The sequence below is a fragment of the Hemiscyllium ocellatum genome, chromosome 7 (assembly GCF_020745735.1).
Source record: "Hemiscyllium ocellatum isolate sHemOce1 chromosome 7, sHemOce1.pat.X.cur, whole genome shotgun sequence".
NCBI classification, from domain to species: Eukaryota; Metazoa; Chordata; class Chondrichthyes; order Orectolobiformes; family Hemiscylliidae; genus Hemiscyllium; species Hemiscyllium ocellatum.
Genome location: NC_083407.1, coordinates 97,297,857 through 97,318,392, shown reverse-complemented (window position 1 = coordinate 97,318,392; position 20,536 = coordinate 97,297,857). Strand labels below are relative to the sequence as shown.

The 20,536-nt window shown below is 38.5% G+C and overlaps 1 protein-coding gene across 5 annotated transcripts in view; it reads right to left on the bottom strand.

The window, feature by feature from the left end:
* Nucleotides 1-20,175, bottom strand: part of raph1a (Ras association (RalGDS/AF-6) and pleckstrin homology domains 1a) — a 205,729-nt gene extending 185,554 nt beyond the window's left edge. For all 5 annotated transcript variants that reach the window (XM_060827549.1, XM_060827552.1, XM_060827548.1 and 2 more), the window contains exon 1: nt 19,980-20,175. The gene's annotated coding sequence lies outside the window, so the exon portion shown is untranslated. The remainder of the gene's footprint in view (nt 1-19,979) is intronic.
* Nucleotides 20,176-20,536: the final 361 nt, after the last annotated feature.

Below are 20,536 nucleotides of genomic sequence, written 5' to 3'. Positions count from 1 at the left end.
CCTCTACTCACTTGCAAAAGTCACCACTGTAGTGATTGTAAAGAAGTCAGCCAGGTGGACCTCGGAACCTGACCTCCCTGACTGAACCAGAATAACAGCCCCAATCAGGGAGCTCTGGCTGACAGATAAGAATGTGAGTATCAAACATCCTGTTCACTCTGACAGATGCTCTGAGGGAGTTGAATCAGTGTCCAGGACTCTCCATGTGTAAATAAAGGGTGACTTGGTTACAGGATACCTGCCTCTGTGGAGTTATTTCAATCACTGGCACCACAGCCCCCAGCTCCGCACTTATACACATGGCAATTGCTCCAGAGTTTGGGGGATAGGTGCAACCAGGCATGTGAAAGTGGGGGAAACAAAGCACAGGAAATGCCTGCTCCTCTCATGAAACAGAACCACCTATAAGAAAGATGGGTGGAAGGCTAAGAGAAAGGAAGGGTGGTGAATAGAGGAAGAACACACCTGCTCCAGCTGTAGCTATATTTGTCATGGATCACACTGGTGCTCAGAAGATGCCATGCTCTGCAATTACAATACCACTTGCCCTGCTACTGATGATGTCTCCATGATGCCTTTAACATCTAGACAATCTAGCTCTTGAATATATTCGGTGACTTTGCCTCCACAGCCTTCGATGGTAGAGAAGTGACAGGTTCACTATCTTTAAGTGAAGAAATCTTTTCAGAACACGGTTCTAAAACAGTCTATCCCCATCCGGAGATTGTCCCCCAGTTTTAAGACATCTCAACAGAGAGGATAACATTCCTACCTCATCTTTCCAGCCCTAACAAATTTATACAACCCCCCTTTCATCCTTCTAAATTCTAATAAACACAGGCCCAGTTGAACTAATCTCTCCACATTGGACAGCTATCCCTAATAAAACTTCAATGCACTTCCTTTATGACAAGTATATCCTCGGTTAGGTAGGGAGACCAAAACTGCATGCAATATCCAGTTAGGGCCTCACCAAGGCCTCGTACAACTGCAGTAAGACAACCCTACATTTAAATGGCAAATATAGTGAAACTTGAATTTAATAAGATCTGGAATTTTAAAGAAGCTACTCTAATATTGACCATATAAACATCAGTCAATTGCCATATAAACCCATCTGTTCGCTGAGACATCAGGGAATGAAATCTGCCATCTTTACCCAGCCTGGCCTACATTCGAGTCCAGAGCCACAGCATTGTGCTTGATTCTTACCTGGCTTCTGGAATGGCTTAGAGAGTCAGTCAAACGATTATGGCCAATTATGGATGCCAACAAATGTCAGCCCTGCAAGTAAGGCCAACATCCCATGCATGAAGAAAGAAAAACAAAAAAGTATATGAAGAGAAAACTGGCTAAACTGAATTGAGAAACCAGGAACAATTTAGTTACAGAGGCAGATCTTTTAGAAGATTTTTAATAACTCTTCGCAAAGGTTAATTTCAGTGAGAAAGAAAGGTTTTTTGAAAAGTATGCACCATCCATTGGTAAATAAGTATGTTGAGATAATAATAAGTTGAAAGTACCATGTAAATCTGCAAAGATTAGTGGCAGGTCAGAGGATTCAGCTGGCTGACTAAGGAGGTAATAAAGAGGCAGAAAGATAATATAAAAAGTGAAAAGGTCATATAAAAAGAGTGTTTCTACAAGTATTTAAATAAGAAAAAAGTAATTGAAGCTAGTGTTGACCCACTAGACTGCAAGTTTGGGAAACAAATGATGGAAAGCAAAGAAATGTCAAAAGCTTTGTACCATGACTGTTATTTAGTCTTTACAGCAGAACGCTTCAAACATTGCACTCTTTTTCATTAAGGGAGGGTGGAGATAGAAAACAGGAGACCATAGGCCAATTAGCCTAACTCTATCTTAGGGAAGGTGTTAGAATCTATTATTTGTAAACTTACAGCAGAACACTCAGAAAAGCATGATTTGACCGGACAAAGGCAGCATGGCTTTGTGCAAGGCAAATCACATTTAACTAATCTATTTGTGGTTTGGATGAACTAACATCCATGGTGAACAGAGGGAAACTGGATGATCTGGTGTATTTGTACTTTCATGAGATGTCACAAAAGTTGCTGCACAAGACAACAGTATATACAAAATATTCACATGGATAAAGGATTGGTTAGCTAATACAAAGCAGATAGTGAGGATAAAATAGGTCTTTCCTGATTTGGTAAGGAATGTAGGTTGACAAGATGAAAGCTGAAAATGTGCTGCTGGTTAAAGCACAGCAGGTTAGGCAGCATCCTAGGAACAGGAAATTCGACGTTTCGGGCCAGAGCCCTTCATCAGGAAGATTCCTGATGAAGGGCTCTGGCCCGAAACGTCAAATTTCCTGTTCCTAGGATGCTGCCTAACCTGCTGTGCTTTAACCAGCAGCACATTTTCAGCTCTGATCTCCAGCATCTACAGACCTCACTTTTTACTGACAAGATGAAAGAAAGAGGGTGCAAAGAGATATAGATGAGATCAATGAGCGGGCAAAAATTTCCAAATGAAATATCATGTGGAAATATGTGAACGTGTCCACCGTGACAGAAAGAATAGAATAAAGATTCTGCATAACTCGTGGTACAAAGTGTCCTGAACGAATTAAAGTTAGCATGCAGGTACAACTGTAATTAGGTCAACAATTGTAGGAATGCTGTTGCTTCTTGCAAAGGGAATGGAATACAGAAGTAGGAAAGTTTTACTACAGCTGTGCTAGGTATTGATGACACCACAATCAATAGTTTTGGTTTCATATTTTAAAAAATATAATTAGTTTAAGGGTAGTTCAGGGAAGGTTCAATGGATTCATTCTTGGGATGAAAGTGGTATCTTAAGAAAAAATGGGTAGCTCCATACTTAGAGTTAGAGGAATGAGAGATAATCTTACAGAAGATGCAAGATTTTGAGTGGACTACATAAGGCAGATACCCAGAAAATGTTTCCTCTTATGGAACACACCAACATTAGGGCATGTACTTCAAAAATAAGAGGTCTCCTTTTAGGACAGATAAGGAGGTTCTTTTTCCCCACCCCGTAGAGAGTCATTAGAATGTGTAATTCTTCTCCATAGAAGGCTGTGGAGGCTGAGTCTCGACATAGGAGTCAAGGATTATGGAATGCATACAGAAAAGTGGAGAGGAGACCACAAATCAGATTACAAACATTATTGAAGAATGGAGCAGGCTCAAAGGCCCAATCTCCTGCTCCAAAGCAGTTTATTTCATAAGGTTGGGGTGAATATCCATCTGAGACAGGAGGAATTTTCTTCTGAGCAGTTAGGAACAGACACTAAGATGGCAAAAATAATCATTGTTTATAAATACCTCACTTTCAGGAGGTCAAGTACACAAAGTCTAAGTGCTATACTTTCAATAGATTTCAATACTACAGAGTCAGAAAATGGATCAAAAGACCTCACTCAATTTATACAAGGGACATTTAGATAGATTTGTCAGAAAATCATTAGCTAACCCTGAGAAAATAGACCATCCAGTTACAAATGGTGTATTACAGGGAAGTCACTGCTTCCCATTACATTGCTTCTTACCTCCACTATGCAGTTTAAACAAAAGCCCTCAACCAGAAGCTTAAGACTCAGTCCATCCGAAAACTTCCCCATTAAAAAAGTGATCACCCTCACAATGGCCAGGATTTAAAATAACATTTACTCTTTACTAACTATACTCATATTCTTTTATTCAACATCACTAAAAAGTTCCATCTTGTCATTTATTTCATTGATATTTCTGGAAGTTTACTGCAAGCAAAAAAAGTGACTGTCATGTTTCCTACAATACAACAGTGACTACGCCTTAAAGTATTTTATAGGACGCCCTATAGAAGTGTTTTACAACCAAATGTCATAAACAACATTACGTGGTTTTAAGCCTTTCTTAATTTGCTGGTTAAATGTTCTAATTTTAAGCTCCAGTTAAAGGCTAACAAATTGAAATCTTGCTTTTCCTATTAAATGGCTTTTTCTCTCATTCAAAATTTACAATAATGAAGAAGCGTTAGGTTATGATTATTCAATGTAATGGCTTTCCTAGAATGCTTAGCTAGGTGCTTTTGAAGCTCACGGATATCCCAAGTTATTGATGCAGAATTTATTAATCAGGCAACAGAAGCAAGAATAGTCCTTCCAAAACCATGAGACACTCAAAGTTCCCAATACGGCAAAACTGCAAGTGTGAATTACCAATACATGGGCTGCTGTGCTTCGGCTTTATGGGCTAGGCTGCCATGTTTCATGGAACATAACTTGGACATACTCCTCAATCTACCCAGACAAAGACATTCAACCCAGGAATGTTCACCTTAGACTCCCCATCTAGGTTTAAATCACCCATGCTAGGACATTACTCGTTACTGGCCAGACCACATGCACTACAACAGGCAATTTTGGAGTTAGAAACATGACAATTCCATTATTAATTTGGATGATGCATTTAAGCTTATAGTAATTAAATAGAACCACATTGGGGGTGAAGCACATGTTTGATAATTCTCGGGTGAAAGTATGATAAACATCAAAGTTAATCAACAATTAGAAGAGCCATAACTTTCTTCAAATTCTAATAATTTTTCTACTCAAATGTGCATTAGGGAAAAAAATGAAAAACTGCAATTTTGGTGACCAAAATGTCAATTACATTAAATATGTACTTCAGTGAATTCACAATTTTTACAATTATGACCCAAGCAAAATATGTAGCAAGGAATCAAGTGGGGCAGTAAATGTCTTCTCTTCAAAACAGAAAATGCATCCATTAGAAGCTTGAGGGAGGGTAATAGAGCAATCAAATTTCAGCTAAATACTGTGATAATGACAGTGAAGAATTCTGCTGGTTAGAATTCTATACTGAAAAATCAAAAGTGCATAAACTACTAATTTTACAACAAAAAAATTTTTGTGGAATTACAGAGGAGCAGGAAATATCCAAATGAGTTTCTAATCAATTTTTGAACAATACTGGGTTCAGTTGTTTTTCCCCTCATATTTCAAATTTTCTCCCTGACACTCCAATTCTTTTGTTGTTTCTAGACTAAATTCTGGCTGATTCCATCCCCTCCCACAATCACCATCTCCACACGGTCTCCCAAATCCCCACCATCTCCCTCCATTCAAGCTCAGGGCAAAGTGCAAATTAGTATCAACTACCTTGGAGATACCAAGCTCAAGTAGTAGTAGTAGTAGTAGTAGTAATAATAATAATCTACTAAACTGATGGGCTGCTTTTGTCCAAAAGAACATTCAGCCAGCAAACATCTAGACATTAATTTTATTGCAGAAGTTTGTTCCTACAGTCTAGGTACTGAAATATTTTCACACATGAAATCCTGTATTATACCAAAAAAAATAGGAAGTTATACTAGTTCCTAGCTTCCAGCTTAATTATTTCGAACACAAAATATCATGAATGAAAAACCATTTCAGGAGCAGGAGAACTTAACTCATAGTTCAAAACAACTTAAATCGGCTTAGCTAAAAGGATTCCACAGTCATCTGAATGGAGCATGCAAAAATATCCTACAGGCTGGATAAAAATATTCATTAGTGTGGAATTTACCTTTGCTCTTTGCAGTCAACTCACAGCTAACTAAAATGACACCACTCAATATAAATTAAGTTCTTCCAGCAGATGCTGCTTTTTCAATGTATTGTTTGAGGTCAGTTTCATGAATTTTGAAGGACACCAAAGTGCACTAATCACCATAACCATAACCAAGCATAATCATGACCTTCCTTAAATTTTAAAATCTACTATTGCTGAGAATAATATTATGTAGATCATAAATATTTGCCCAATACATCATCTAAAAGAAACAGATTTTGAATGATCCATTTTATTCTACAACACCTAAATAGATCGTAAAGGACAATATTTGGATGATCATGATCAATAAGGAAAGATTCAGACGGTCTTAGTGTCACTGATCAGCACTGTTAAAACCTTCACGGGGACCTTCGAATTTCCTCTCATCTTGCACCTACTGTATAATGAAAGTTTCACAATAGAAATCTGTAGTCCCACAACCTCAGTTTGCTTGGCCATTAAATAGTTGTGCAATGAGAAACCCAATAAATACTTAAAACTGGGTGGAGTCATGAAATCTCTTTTTGGTGAGGCTTATGATGAAAAAGGAGGAAAGAAGGAAAATCAGTTTTTTAATAAAAGATTGAATTTGTTTTTATATAGTGCCTGTAACAAGTTCAAGATGTAACAAGTTCAAGATGTCACAAAAACACAAGACCATGAAGTACCTTGGAAGTGTTGTCACTCTTGTAATAAAAAAAACCAAGGTAACCAAATTGTACCCAATTATGGCAGAAATTAATCTGATCAATTTTTGATTAATGGTAAACAAAATCCAGCACATCAGAACAGCTACTTTCTACTTTCCAAATAAAAGTCATCCTTTACATTCCCCAACAAGGACAGGCAGGTCCCCAGTTTAACACGTCATCTAACAAATAATACCTTGGACAATGCAGTAATTTAGTAATGCACTAGAGTATCTTTTCAAAAGGTTAAATGCTTGCTCCTGAAGCACAGCACAAACTCTCAACACTTTGACTAGAGTAGAATTCTACCATTGAGTCATGCTGACATGAGAGTGTAACTCAGCTTGGATTTCATAATTGTATATGAAACAACATGATTGCATCTCTTGCATAAGAAAATTGAACCACAAAAAAAATTTAAATTGTTTAAAAAAATTTGGCTACAGGCTTTACAATGCAGCTGAACAATGCCAATGCATTGTCCTATTTACAATGAATATGTAACAGAAGGAAAACAATCTGTGCCAATAATTGAAAACATTTAATAAATATTCCTATTAGTGACAGACCTATCCCTTAGTCTTTCATAATGACAGATTTATAAAGAACACTGTTGCACTTCTATGCTAACAAGCTCCAGTAGCTCCTCGGGATAACCCATATTTGGGAGAAAATAATCTACAATTAGATCACTGGTTACTTTCCATCATTCAACTGGATATTGAAAATTTTACACTGTTGGAAATTGTAGCAACAAAATCATATGTTCTTTTCTACTCTTACAACTTATTTTCTCCTCTGCCTATTGAGAAAATTGAGGATCTATATCCTCAGTTCTGAAATGAATTTCCTCTTGCTGGAGGTTAATAACTCCCAGCAAAATAGCAGTCCAAAGGTTGAGTAACAGTAAATGCACAGAATTTTGTGAAAAGAGCTTCAGCACTGAAACTCACTGACTGGCAAAAGCAACTTAGTCTAACCCTCAGAACACAATTTTTCAAAGCCAACAAGCATCAACAGGTTCATTTAAAATTCAGCATCTTCCAAGAAGCGGTGTTTATAATTGGTCATGATTGCCCCAAGTGTTTCCAAGAATTTAAGGGAGGATGAAAATGATAATATCTAATCAATGATTCAGACAGGGATGGTAGATGCAGCAATTCACCCGAAACAACAAATGTATGGCAATGTCAAATTCATCCATAAACGCATCTCTTCATACTTCAACCTTGTGTACGAACTAGCATCAACACTAATAGGGCAGGTAGCTGGTTAATTGCTTCTTTTTTAAATGCAACTATGCCATGACTACAGTTTAAATATAACAGGAATTATAAACTGGATTTTGGGTATACAATCAGCTAAACTGTCAGACAGCAAAATGCAAAACTACTGCCAACTTCTAGGTAGGGCTCACAGGTGACACAGCTGAAACATCAATCGTTGTAAACTATAATTTAAACACAGCTTTACTTTTCACCTTAAAATCCAATCAAATACATGAATGCATGTTTGCTTGGGAGATCATCAAAATATAGCATTGGGTATTTCTACTTCTGTTCCTCAATTCAGATTTCTTCCATCTTTTTATTGTGACGTTCACATGAAGACACACTAAATACAAACGGCTTTTCTTCAAAAAAAAATTAAAACATGTGATAGATATTCAGGCTACAGAATCAAGATGGCAGATGGACTAAAGAGTACTGATTAGCCATAATCTGATTTGATGATATTTGGAGTTGAATGGCCACTCCTGCTCCTAGCACTAAACAAGCTCAATAAAAACCATGGAGCTAAGAATATGTATAGAGTATAAACAGGCGAGGGAAAGAGTTGAGTTTTGCGAAACAAGAGGTTCAGCTGAGCATGACTCGGATCAGATATAAACCCTAGCAATGGAATGCTGCAGGCAAGGGCAATGGGTTAACAAGGTGGAAAAGCATTCATTATGTAGAGCCATTTAACAAGATGAGGTATCATTCAATATGTGAGGTCAGTTTAACAAGGTGAAAAGTATTCATCATGTGGAGCCAGTTATTCATTGTGAAACAGCAGATGGCTTCATCTTTACTATTGACACTTGCTGATTGTAACAGTCATCCAATCAATATGTATGTTGCTTTGTCTGCAGGCTCCTCCCTGTAAAATGACTATATAATTCATTGAGAAACTGCTGTTCCAGAGAAGACCGTGAACTCATATCTCTGTGCAAATGGGTGATCATTCTCTCTCCCTCCAGGGCCCAAACTAAAGATGAAAGAGGTAAAAATTACTGTCTCGGAGTGTTTTGCTTCGACGGAGGGAGGAACGGGATGACAAAGTACTTTTCACCCCAAAATCCAACGTAATAGACACTTTGCAGAATGCAGAGCAACTAAAACCAAAATGTAATTCCTTGATTTCTTGGAAAAAATGTTGAGGAAGTATTATTTTTCACAATTTTAATTTTTCCACAGGCAAATAGCACAGTGACCAGAATTTTAATCCGGAATACACAATCTATATGGTGAGAACCTTGTTCTTCTGATCAAGCTACAGAGAGAGAGAGTGTTTATGAATTTAATTCAAGATTTTGATTTTGGAATATTAAGTGCATCTGTACTGTGGATGTTGTCACCAAGTTGAGACATGTAGATAAGAGAAGAAATCAGAAATGGAACTTCAGAATCCCACAAATAAATTTAGTTGTGTATGGAATTTATCAATTTAAGTCTTGGTTCGCTTAAAATTTAAGCAGGTATCAGTGTAATGTTGACAATGACAGCAAACACTTACGTTCAGTGAGTCCCCAATATCTAATGTCATGCACTTGCTACCAAAAACACAGCTTTAATTCCTTTCCTCTTTAAATCACTATAAATTAATTCTAAAAGACTGTCTGCGAAATATGCTCCAGGGCATCCCAGCTTTGCTGATTATACTAAGTTAAAGTATTTCTCAGCATCATAACACAGGACTAAACTACTTGAGACCACACTGTGCAACTGCTTATACCCAGAAATCCAATTTCCCAGTAACATTAGCAATGTAATTAGATGGGGAAAAAGTTCCTTTAATGTCCATAAAGTTTTAAGAAATAATACGTTGGCTCAAGGAAAATGCAATCCCAACTTAACTGAAGCTCATAAACCAGATACTTATCATGAAACCTACATTTGTAAAGAATAAATTTTCAAAGGGGCAAAAAATCTGGAACTTCAGTGACACCAGGCAGCAGTTTCAGTCTCATCTCTACTCATAGGGATTTCTACAATTCCTAGTTAAAAATAACTTCCTGTATCTCTCCCAAGTGGACAAAAACTTGGGCAGAATGTCAAGACATTTTCCTATGGCTGCATCTCAGCAAAATCAATCTAGTCGTCATTTACCAGTCCTTCATATACATATTTTAGCACTGTTCACAGAGCAGGAAACCTGTTTTAAAAACTTTTGTCTCTATTGTCCAAGTTAGAGGTTAGTTATAACGTTCTGTGAAGAGAGAAAAAGTGTTAACATTCCAAGTGAAATATGACTCTTCTTCTGAAGTAATCAAATGTACAAAATGTTACACTTCACTTGGGTAGTGCATTGGAAATCAAGCTGTTGTTATTTCCAGAGTTACCACAAAAGTTAAATATTTAATAAAAGTAGGTAAAGCTCCCCAATTTAGCTGTCCATTTAACACAGGTTGAAAGGAAGTATGGACCAAGTTTCAGGACTGAACAAGAATGTATCATTTATTACAAATAATAGCTTCTAACTATAAATAAATAATTAGGAACTGTTGACAGCAAACTCTACCAGTTAAGACTAACTATCCCACTTTTGAAACATTCCCCCAAGACATACACTCGGGAAAAAAAAAGGGTGTTCTGGGCAGAGGGAAAGACTGAAGGCAGTTCAATGGCCCTGAACAAAAAAAATTCACTGAAATGATCTTTTTGGCTTGTGAGGATCTGCTGTTCTGTAATCTTCCTTTTCCAGGTTCTTCCACTTGGTTGTAGGAGACACAAAGCATCTAACTTATCAGTTATAAAAAGCCTGGCTGACTGGTTAAGAATCACAACTTATAGCAACTCATGGAGGAAAAATAAACTGACTTTCTTCAGGTTTGAAATGTTTCTTCACTGCAGAGATAAGGACAGCTCCTTCCTTTCTGGAGATCCAATGGCTTCTGCCCAGACATCCAAACCCCCAAGTTGAGCCAATTACATAGTTGTAGGCAGGCAGAATAACTTTGTCATTGAATACTGGTTACAATCTATTGACCACTCAGCAATTTGTTACAGTCGAATCTTCATTTACACACATCCTACTGATTCCATACCACCTGCAACTAGACTTCTTCCACTACTTGAACAACCACCAGTGTTAACAGTGCTTACAATGAGTTCCAGGGAACTTGGTTTGAAAATGTGCAGCAATCTTTTCCATAAATTTTGGTATTTATAACTGTCCTCGTCCCATTTCAGTCCACAGTCAAAAAAATACAGAAAAATAAAAAAAACTGTCTTTACATCAAGAACAGACAGGGCCTCAGTTGAACATTTAATTTAAGATATCATCTCTCAGAGCACTGCACTCTTTTAGTACTGCACTTAAGTGCGCCAGTCTAGACTTTCTATACAGGTCCATGGAACACAACCTTCTGACTGAAAGGGACAAGAATGCTATCCACCAAGCCAAAGCAAAGAAACAGATTAAGTAGGTTGAATTATCTGTCAACAACTCAAATATATAAAAACAGAAAGTTCAGTACAGAGTAGAAGTAGCAAAGATGTCAAATATCGATTACTTGTAATGCTGAGCATTTGTTTCATTTCAGATTTGCAATATTTACGCTTTTCCCCACCCTTTGCAATTTTAACAGATTTTAAAATTAGTTTTTTATCAAGTTTAAAGTATCTGTAACCACACCCCAAAGTATAGCTTTGTACAGCAAGATACCTCAATGACAACAGTTGGAGGTATTGTCCCCTCCAAGTGCATAGGTGCATGGCCATGCAGGAATCCATAACATAACACGCAGTGTAGACAAGCTGAGCACAACAGAAAAATAGAGGAAGCATTGAAGTCAATAAGTCCATCCCATCCCTGCATTATTTGCTGCATCTCAGCAGTATTTGAGAACATGCTAGAACAGATCTGCAGCTTCAACTTGTCCTAGCACTTACTGGCATGCCTACCCATAGAACAGGGTGAAATTACAGAAAAGTTAGACAGTTCAAACACTTGAGGCCATTACAATGCAACACTAACAGACTCTACTTAAATGCACTGCAAAAATTAGATCCAACTAAATATCAAGGATACAAAATACTGTCCCTTTCAAGACTAGCTCACGATATGTGAACTATTAAACTAAAAAACAATTAAATTTATTCTGCCCTTATCAAATCACAAATAAACATGAAGCATTCAGATAAACTGTTGCCCTTGGAAGAGAAAATAGTTAAAGAAGAAACCAATTGAAACCGTCTTGATAGCTTGTCAAGTAAACACATCATGTATGTGAAACAAAGGCAAATAAAGGTAGGTCAGTTTCAACCTCTGGTCTCCTCTGAATCAACAATGAAGAGAAACATTTTATGGTACAACTCCACTCTCCCCAGACTTCAAAGTTGAAAATGTCAACCCTCAATTGCTACTGAAAGATGTAAATAGACAGGTACTGAGTGAGAATAAAAGATAAAGTCCAAGAATGATGGTCACCACAACTAAACAATTGAATAAGGTGCTGATAGTTCCTGTCCAGATGTAGAGCTGAAAAGGCCTTGCAAATTACAGATCGCTGAACATTTTATGTTTACATTGAAAATTGGGCTCCAATACCTTACTGCAGAAATTCAATTTTACACATTATGTATTCAGAATGTTGTTGTCTTTACTTACAAGAAACAAACTGGTTGGATTTCCCCAAAAATTATCAATGCATATATAGCTCTTCACCCATGGTCTCCTCTCCATCTGGCAGGCACTCTTGGATGGCCTGATTTGTATTGAGTTTTTTTCTTGAGGATGGAAATATTACAGCACTCACCATTAGCAGGATTGCAAAAACATGGCTTCACAGAATCAGCATTTACCAGAACATGTAAATTTGAAACTAGAATTAATGAATTTGACGATGCTGTTTGTGAAATGAACAGAAAATTCAAGGACCAATTTTTGCTATTACAGGATATGATATGATGAGATGTCCTTGTCTGTATTAGGATTACTTTAGTTTGAACAGCTCCTCTGCTAGCCTAGTGATCTGATCAGTATGCTTCATAATGCAATACTACCATTCAGTTCTGCAAAGTCACTGTTTCAATTCAGGTTTCAAGAGGCATTGATGGTTTTGTCCCCATCCCTAGCGTACACAGGGGACAGTTTTAAAGCCTTCTTTGATCAATATAACCCTGCAAAAATCAAGAATCAAATCTGAAACCTAGTATAATGGAAAGGGATATTTAGCTACAAAAGGTGTCAAAATATGTAAATAAAGAAGCCAAGAAATCCAGAAAAGATCAAATGTGAAAAAAAGCTCTCAGCTCTGCCAAAAATGTGACTTTAGGCCCTGCCCTTAGATTAAGATAACAAGAATAAACAGTGCATTCAAACATGCAGGATTGCATAAAAATGCCGACAGTAAATGGCATGGGAACACTGTACAATAAGAGTTAGTCACAACAGCTCCACAAATGCTGATAAAAAGTGCTCCATAAAGTTCAATTCACATTTAAACAATTTATAGTATTTAATGGTTTAGAGTGAATCAGGACTTTAAAACCACTGAGAGAAAAAAGCCCATTCCAAACAAAAAGTCTGGACTTCAACTTGCATTTATATAGCCCCTTCAATGTGGTGAAACTTCCCAAGGTGCTTCATAACAACATAACCAAAACTTTGCTCAAGATAACACACTCCTTATAACCTACAGGGATATGTAAAGAGTTGGAGGGGTTTAGAGTGAGGTTAAGTGAGACTAGGAAGAAGCTAATGAAGAGATGAGGGAGATGATAAAGTACCTGTGACAATGGGAGAAAGATAGAAGATGACAGACCTGTAAAGGCATGGAGTAGGAGGGTGCAGAGGTGCAGAGAAACAGTGGTAAGAGAGCTGTGACAATGCAGGCATTGAGAGTTATTGGAGACCTCTAACATTGGCTGTCAGAGACAGACATGTGCATCAATGGGGTGGAGAAAAGGAAAGAGATTGGTAGTAGTGCAGGGGTCACTAGGAGAGGGGCTGAGACCTCTTTGGCAGTGGGAGTTGCTGGGAAACCTGTGAATGGGAGGAATAGGGTGTTGGAAAGAGGATGGGAGACCTAGGAAGGTGGACAAGTGGGTACGACAGGACATGAACAAGCAGATGAGAGATCAGAAATAGTCAGGAGAGTGCGAGCGAGAGATGTGAAACCAGTGACTATGGGATGGCAGGAGAAAAGCTGAGAGACCTGCGAGAGTGGAGTGCTTCCACAATCAAATTAATGTTTTGACAGAAGTTCCTTGGGAGAATGTTTCTTTTCGAAGCAAATTCAGCTGTCACTGTTCTGGAAAAAGAAATTAAACGTTTCACAAATTCTTAATAAGATGGATAGGTAATAAGACCATAAAGACATAGGAGCAAAAGTGTGCTATTCTGCCCAATGAATCTATGGCTCATCTGATTATCCTCCTATCATATCCCCATAACCCCTGACTTTCTTACTAATTAAAAATCTATTTCAACCTTGAATATACTTGGAGAAAAACCTCATCACAACAACTCTGCCAAGCCCCGAGGAAGAATTTTATATGTTTCAATAAAAGGTTGTTTCTCATTCTTCCAAACTCCAATGAAATCAAGCCCAACCTGCTCAACCTCTCATAAGAAAATACGTCCATACCAAAGGTCGTGAACCTTCTCTGGACTGCATACAATAGTATATCTTTCCTTAAATAAGGGGACCAGAACTTAACAGTATTACAGCAAATCTGACCAGTGCTTTCTATAGTTTTAGCAAAACCTTCCTATTTTTATGTTCCTTTTCCTTTGAAATAAAGACAAACATTCAGTTTGCCTTCTCTCTCTTGCCTACCCATTGAATTTGTAGGCTAATTTTTTTGCCAAAGTGCATAACTTCACATTTTCCGACATAATATTCCATCTGCCAAATTTTGTTCACTCACTTCATCTGTCTACATCCTTCGAGAGATCCTGGTGTCATCCTCACTACTTGCCTTCAGACCTATTTTTGCAACACCCACAAACCTGGCGACAGTACATTTGCATTCCCTCATTCTAATTAAGAATAATATAGTGAATAATTGTAGCAATGATCCATGTGGCACTCCACTAGCTAAAGGTGGCCATCCTGAATATGCCCTCTTTACCCCAACTCTATTAATGAGCTAATCCTCTATCCATGCAAGTATACTACAACACCACCACTCTTATCTTAAAAGTAGCCTTATGTGTGGTACCATATCAAATGCCTTTTAAAATCCAATTATATGGTTCCCATTCCCTACCCTGCTTGTTACCTCCTCTCAGAACTGTAAAAAAAAAACTTTGCCCGGCATGCTTTCCCCTTCATGAAGTCATGCAGGCTGTAATGAATTTCTAGATGCTCTGTTACTACATCCTTTATAATAAACTAAAACTTTCTTAATAACAGATATTAAGCTAACAGGTCTATAGTTACCTGTTTCTGTCTCCTTCCTTTTCTGCATAAGGGCGTTACATTGGAAAACTATCAATCTTCTAGGGTTTTTCCAAAATCTAAGGAGTCTTAAAAGATTACTACCATGTACTATCTTTATATGCTACTTCTTTTAAATCCTAGCAGGCAATCCATCAGGTCTAGGGGATTTAGCAGCCTTTAGACTTACTGGTTTCCTGAGTTTTTTTTTCCTCGAGTGATAGTTAGGTTGTTTATTTCCTCCAAACCTTAGGACTCTTCATTATTTAGTATGTTTGGAATGCTGTTCAGCTGCTCTGCATGAAGACTGATGCAAAGTGTGTGTTCAACTCCTAACTCTGCATTATGTTTTCCCCAGCCTTGTTCTTTAAGAGTCCAATGTTTAATGTTGCTTCTCTCTTCATTATGTTACCTGTTAGCTTGTCCTCAGTTTATTTTCCCCCTTTTTTGGGGGACTTTTTTTTTGTTTTTAAAACTTTCCCAGTTCTCTAACTTGCCACGAATCTTTGTAAAGCTGTAGATCATTTTCTCTTCAAGTTGTTAATGTCCTTAACTTTCCTGATGAATTATGGCTTGTATAATCCCCTACCCTTCTTCCTCACTAGGATATCAAGGAATATCCTTGTTGTAAAATATAAACTTTTAAAAAAAAGTTTGCCATTTACCAACAACCAACTTTTCTACTAAACTCCTTTCCCAGTCCGGTCCAGCCAACTCTATCCTCATTCCCACCTAATTACCCTTATTTAAGTCTAATCCAGTGGTTTCTAACCCAAATGTCAGAATTTAACATTCATTTTGAAATTAAATCATAATATCTGTTCCTTAAAAGATCTTTTACTCTGAGATCATTTATTAAACCAGCCCCATTACCAGATCCAAATAAGCATGATCCCTACTTGGTTCCACGTTATTGTTCTAGGAAACTATTTCAAATGCACTTAGGATTTCTTACCTGCCAATTTGATTTTACCAATCCATATGACAATTGAAGTCACCCATGATTAATGTCCTGCCTTTTTTATGTGTCTTCATTATCTTCTGATTTATTCCATGTGCTGCAAAGCAGCTAACTCAAACCTACCCCAACCCATTAGGTCCAAATTTAGAATCCTGTTCTTGTTAATTTAAAAGTTAAAGTTATGCACGTCTAAGTGCAAGTAAATGGTTGGAAAGTAGAAGAAATTTAGAGGTGATAATGGAGAGATATCAACCTTCAACTTTAAATCCTGAAGGACTGGAACATTAAAGGATGTATGAGCTTCTACTTTTCTAATGGTAGGGAAAAAACAGGTTAGACTATGAGATAGCAGGTAATTGTCAATTTCAATATTCCTTTGGACATGGGATTTAGGGCACAGAGGGAAGTTCCAGTCCACTGATTAAAGTCATTTATGGATTATAAAAGATTTTAATTACTTTATCAAGCAAATGTAAACCAGTTGCAGTTGTACTTTGAGATATTTTCATTGGTCCAAAGATGTGAAAAAACAACCTGTGAAACACCTCTTGCTGCACTCCAGTAACTCAGCACAGGAGAACAAATTAATGCTGAAACCACTACTGCAATAATTTGCATTTGTGCAGTGCTTTTCATTTAGTTACACATCCTTAGGCTCTTCACAAAATCAAAATCATAATCAAAATCAAGCACCACTGCATCAGGCTTATTTAAGATACATGTACATGATGATACTGTAGCTACTGGCAAACTTCTGGCTCTTAAACTATACAGTGCACTATAAATTGATGCTATTCAACTTACTTAATCCCAGCAGCAAAACATCACTCTTTCAGGGATCTTAACAACTGCCATCAACATCATCACTACCCAGCAAATGATGAAGAAATGAGCTAAAGATTGGGATGGTGGGAGTGGCAGAAGAGTGAATGCCAACCTGATTCTGTTTTGCCAATACCAACTCTGCACAGAACCTATTGAACTTAGCCATTTGGATTTCTCATTTAGAAAGACGCACTGCAAAGCTGGTGGTATAGTGGTAATGTCGCTGATCTTGCAATTCAGACATTGGTTTGAATCCCATGATGGTAGATGGTGAAATTGGAAATCATTTTTAAATAAAACTGGAACAACCAGGCAGTCTAATGACAACTGTGTATTTTTTAAATTATTAATACCTATTTTTCCAAATTAACCTGTTCAGAAACATTATTACACACCCGTGGAGCAGGTGAGACTTGAACTTATGCCTCCCGGTTCAAAGAGAGGGATACTACTAATGTGCCACACGAGGGTCCAATTAATACTTGCTTTTAACCTATTTTTGACTCAGCCTGTTCAGAGGCATTATTACACACCTCTGGAATATTGGACCTTGAACCAGGCTGCCTGGCTCAAAGGTAGGGTTATTACATTTACATCACAACTACGTAACCACTGCCAATTGTCATAAAATAACATCTTTTGAGCTAGGCTTCTTCACTAGCTGTAATTTATGTAATAACTTTTAATCAATGATTCTACATTTACAATACTGGTTTAATCTAGCAAATTATTCTGGTACCAAGAACACACTTACATACCAAGAATTGCAGCATGACAGTCCAGGAACTTGCCAGTTTGATCCCCACTTTGCATTACATTAGTTCATGTCAGTCATGGTTCTAGCATTAGTTCAGCAATGGACATAAAGTACCACTGGAGTGAAAAGTAAAAGTCACCCATGATTCCTGCTCCTCCTAATCACTGTCCAGAGCCATTGTCAGCATATCAGCCAAGAAGGTAACCAGGTTGAGATATCCTCCTCCCCTTCATACTGCCCAGCCCCTGTAAAAATAAGGTCTCACTGACGCATAACACCCATCCTCAAATGTAATGACTTCTCAAGCAAATCCCAAGGGAATAGGCAACACCCACAAGATCATTTCAGCACTTTTAGCAGCAGGAAGGGAAAAGGTTAGACAGCAATTACAAAAGCACAAAAGGGATATAAGCGATTCATAAAATACTGTCATACGACACCCAGTCAGAGGGAGTGTGCCATTTATTATCAAGTCCATGCTGGCTCTTTGCAAAGCATCCACTCTAGAGGTAATCTGTCCAGTGAAATATATGAAAGCATTTTCGCAAAACAAAAACACACCACTTGCTCGTTACTGGCTACTTTTCACTTCTGTTTTCAACATGATAGTCAAACTTTGCGGTTAATAAAGGGAAACTTATCTCCAAACCGCAAACCTCAGATCTATACCAAAAAGAGCAAAAGAAAAAGAATTACAGGAAATAAATTATAAAAAAGTTGTAACGAAACACAACCGGATGGAAACTCTTGAATGAAAACAAATCTCAGTGTGGCCCACCTTTTACTGGGTGTGTATGAGAGGTAAGCATTCTTAAGTAGTATATGTTTAAAGAAACTTATTGATCAAATTTTCCTTTCCCAAAGTATTTAAAGACTACAAAAATTGTACATATCTGAGGAACAGACAAATATACAGACTGGAGGAAAGGGAAGAAAGAAATAACCCGCTGAATATTCCTAATCAAAATCCAATTGGCTCTGTTGAGAAATATTTATGGATATCCCATTTTGAGGGGATGTCATCTTTCTGTCGCAACAATGCACAAGGTGGGAATGCACAATGCAACTTTGAGCAAGGTGGGAAGAAAATTTGAAAAAGGAATACAGCTTATTTTAAGAGAAAAAAAACCCCTGCATTTTCTGAGTATTAAATCAATTTCCTACAGTAGAACCACAGTTTGTCAGAATCTGAAGATGACAAAAAAATGGATAATAGTACTCCAAGTCACGGAATTAGTAAGGACATACGTGCACAAACATCACAGACCAATCATACTGCCAAACCAACAGGAAAACTAGCACAAAAAAACTTGGATCAGAATTTGTCAGAGTTGAACCTTTGCCTGATAGGAGTATAAAGCACTCTCTATGTAACTATATTCAGATGAGAATTTGAATCACATTTGTGTTGGAAGTACTATACATGTGGCAAAGTCAGCTGAATTGTGACTTGCACATTTATACCCAAAACTAGTCACTCCAAGGACCAATCATTACCCACACCCCAAACTATTTCCACAATCAGTCACATCTAACAGTGGAATGTACAATTGCATACAAGAGGCCACAATCAGTTCATGACAATTACACAAGGCCATTATATCGTCACTTTACATACAGACTGTACCTCAGTGATCACATTAGGAGGCTCAGGCCAGTGTTTTAAGAGATATTCTCCCTAAACTGTGTGTCAGGCCCAACAAATGGCACATTCTGCCCCCGTTAGTGGGTCAGGGCCAGTGTCTGGGTAGACTATTCTTCCATGTTTCTCTCCTTCACCTTCCCTCCCCAAAAAATAAATTGCACAAGGAACAACATATGGTAGAAACAACATCATCTCACAAAACTGCTTCAAGGTTTGTATACAGAGAAATGGTAGCCTCAATTGGAGAAGGGGATGGCGAGGCACGAGAGAACAAGATATGGTCGAAGAGAACTTCAGGGAGAGGCAGGAAGGCTCAACGAGGAGGAAATCCTATGTCCAAGGAAATGTGGGGATGTAGACTTTCAGCAAGAAAGAATATGGAATGCAACAGGACGAGAAGAAAGCTAATGTGGAGAAATCTAGTAAGGGGGATCCAGTAAAGAGAGTGGGGTGGAAGAGGGATCAGGTAAAGAAAAAGGGTTGGGAGAAGGGGTCAGTAGAGAGAGAGAGGGATGGGGGGGGGGGGGTGGAATCCAGTAAAAGGAAAACAGTGGAGGAATCCATTAAGATAGGTGAGAGATCCAGTTTAAAAAATGGGACAGGGGAGATCTAGTAAACTGAGGAGTGGGAGATCTGGTTAAGCAAGAGTGAGGGGGATGCAGTGATGAGGTGGGAGAGCAGAGATCTAGTGAGGAGGGGGATGTGATCACTGAAGGGAGGGAAGTGATCCAGTGAAGAGGGGCGGGTGAGGGGGTGATCCAGTCAAGAGAGGGAAGTGATCCAGATGTACAGGAGATGGGGAGGGTGGGGTTTGTCGGTCTCCCTCCTGAAGCCGCATCGCCGCCCCTCCCCAGGACTCACCGTGCGTCCGTCGGTCCGTCCGTCGGTCCCTGTGTGTACGGGAGTGGGGTTGGGGGCAGGCGGCCCCTCACGCGCTGCTGTCCCTGTCCCAGTGCCGGGGAGGAGGGGTCAGGCTCTGAGCCGGATCTTGATCCCAGTCCAGCTCCCGCTCGCGCTCCGGCCGTTACCGTTTATTGTGTGGCTGCGCCGGCGGAGCCACTTCCGGTCTGCGCACCGCCCCTCCCCCCTTCGCACCGCCCAGCCACACTCCCACCCCTCCCTTCAAGTGGCAACACCCGCTCACATAGCGGTGGGGTCCACACAACTGCTCCTTCTGGAATTAAAGGTGGGACAGGCTCAATCTTTAATCACAGTTTTTTTTAAAAATTGGATTTCCCTACAATGATGATAAATGTTTTTTTTATTAATTGGAATCTTGGGAGCCAATCTAACAGGACCTGGTGTTGGTTGGGATAAGGACAGCAATATTGTAAATGAGCTCAAGTGGTGAAGAATATGAAGAACATTCATGATAATGTTGGAACAATCACATGCCACAGCGACAAAGGAATGGGTGA